This window comes from Amia ocellicauda, chromosome 2, assembly GCF_036373705.1.
Source record: "Amia ocellicauda isolate fAmiCal2 chromosome 2, fAmiCal2.hap1, whole genome shotgun sequence".
In the NCBI taxonomy this organism is placed as follows: domain Eukaryota; kingdom Metazoa; phylum Chordata; class Actinopteri; order Amiiformes; family Amiidae; genus Amia; species Amia ocellicauda.
In genome coordinates, this window is record NC_089851.1 from 46,732,812 (window position 1) to 46,735,647 (window position 2,836).

The following is a 2,836-nucleotide window of genomic DNA, read 5'->3' on the forward strand; positions in this document are numbered from 1 at the left end:
GAAGCTTGATTTGGATGGTTTTGCAATATCTTCATTCTGTAAAGTTAGATGTGCTCAACTGCATTACATATGCTTACAAATGCAATTTTACAACATTTCATGTTGTTTCAGGTCAGAACTGACTTGGTTTCAAGAGTTTGATGAATTGTAATGTAAACTTGCAAATACACATGTAAACTCTTCACCTTATACAGAGAATGCCCTTAAGTACAGTGTGGAAGCATATCAAGCTGAGAGAAGCTTGATTTGGATGGTTTTGCAATATCTTCATTCTGTAAAGTTAGATGTGCTCAACTGCATTACATATGCTTACAAATGCAATTTTACAACATTTCATGTTGTTTCAGGTCAGAACTGACTTGGTTTCAAGAGTTTGATGAATTGTAATGTAAACTTGCAAATACACATGTAAACTCTTCACCTTATACAGAGAATGCCCTTAAGTACAGTGTGGAAGCATATCAAGCTGAGAGAAGCTTGATTTGGATGGTTTTGCAATATCTTCATTCTGTAAAGTTAGATGTGCTCAACTGCATTACATATGCTTACAAATGCAATTTTACAACATTTCATGTTGTTTCAGGTCAGAACTGACTTGGTTTCAAGAGTTTGATGAATTGTAATGTAAACTTGCAAATACACATGTAAACTCTTCACCTTATACAGAGAATGCCCTTAAGTACAGTGTGGAAGCATATCAAGCTGAGAGAAGCTTGATTTGGATGGTTTTGCAATATCTTCATTCTGTAAAGTTAGATGTGCTCAACTGCATTACATATGCTTACAAATGCAATTTTACAACATTTCATGTTGTTTCAGGTCAGAACTGACTTGGTTTCAAGAGTTTGATGAATTGTAATGTAAACTTGCAAATACACATGTAAACTCTTCACCTTATACAGAGAATGCCCTTAAGTACAGTGTGGAAGCATATCAAGCTGAGAGAAGCTTGATTTGGATGGTTTTGCAATATCTTCATTCTGTAAAGTTAGATGTGCTCAACTGCATTACATATGCTTACAAATGCAATTTTACAACATTTCATGTTGTTTCAGGTCAGAACTGACTTGGTTTCAAGAGTTTGATGAATTGTAATGTAAACTTGCAAATACACATGTAAACTCTTCACCTTATACAGAGAATGCCCTTAAGTACAGTGTGGAAGCATATCAAGCTGAGAGAAGCTTGATTTGGATGGTTTTGCAATATCTTCATTCTGTAAAGTTAGATGTGCTCAACTGCATTACATATGCTTACAAATGCAATTTTACAACATTTCATGTTGTTTCAGGTCAGAACTGACTTGGTTTCAAGAGTTTGATGAATTGTAATGTAAACTTGCAAATACACATGTAAACTCTTCACCTTATACAGAGAATGCCCTTAAGTACAGTGTGGAAGCATATCAAGCTGAGAGAAGCTTGATTTGGATGGTTTTGCAATATCTTCATTCTGTAAAGTTAGATGTGCTCAACTGCATTACATATGCTTACAAATGCAATTTTACAACATTTCATGTTGTTTCAGGTCAGAACTGACTTGGTTTCAAGAGTTTGATGAATTGTAATGTAAACTTGCAAATACACATGTAAACTCTTCACCTATGATAGAGAATGCCCTTATGTATGGTGTGGAAGCATATCAAGCTGAGAGAAGCTTGATTTGGATGCTTTTGCAATATCTTCATTCTGTAAAGTTAGATGTGCTCAACTGCATTACATATGCTTACAAATGCAATTTTACAGCATTTCATGTTGTTTCAGGTCAGAACTGACTTGGTTTCAAGAGTTTGATGAATTGTAATGTAAACTTGCAAATACACATGTAAACTCTTCACCAATGATAGAGAATGCCCTTATGTATGGTGTGGAAGCATATCAAGCTGAGAGAAGCTTGATTTGGATGGTTTTGCAATATCTTCATTCTGTAAAGTTAGATGTGCTCAACTGCATTACATATGCTTACAAATGCAATTTTACAACATTTCATGTTGTTTCAGGTCAGAACTGACTTGGTTTCAAGAGTTTGATGAATTGTAATGTAAACTTGCAAATACACATGTAAACTCTTCACCTATGATAGAGAATGCCCTTATGTATGGTGTGGAAGCATATCAAGCTGAGAGAAGGGTGGAAGCATATCAAGCTGAGAGAAGCTTGATTTGGATGGTTTTTGCAATATCTTCATTCTGTAAAGTTAGATGTGCTCAACTGCATTACATATGCTTACAAATGCAATTTTACAACATTTCATGTTGTTTCAGGTCAGAACTGACTGGTTTCAAGAGTTTGATGAATTGTAAATGTAAACTTTGCAAATAAATGCCCTATGTATGAGTGTGGAAGCATATCAAGCTGAGAGAAGCTTGATTTGGATGCTTTTGCAATATCTTCATTCTGTAAAGTTAGATGTGCTCAACTGCATTACATATGCTTACAAATGCAATTTTACAACATTTCATGTTGTTTCAGGTCAGAACTGACTTGGTTTCAAGAGTTTGATGAATTGTAATGTAAACTTGCAAATACACATGTAAACTCTTCACCTTATACAGAGAATGCCCTTAAGTACAGTGTGGAAGCATATCAAGCTGAGAGAAGCTTGATTTGGATGGTTTTGCAATATCTTCATTCTGTAAAGTTAGATGTGCTCAACTGCATTACATATGCTTACAAATGCAATTTTACAACATTTCATGTTGTTTCAGGTCAGAACTGACTTGGTTTCAAGAGTTTGATGAATTGTAATGTAAACTTGCAAATACACATGTAAACTCTTCACCTTATACAGAGAATGCCCTTAAGTACAGTGTGGAAGCATATCAAGCTGAGAGAAG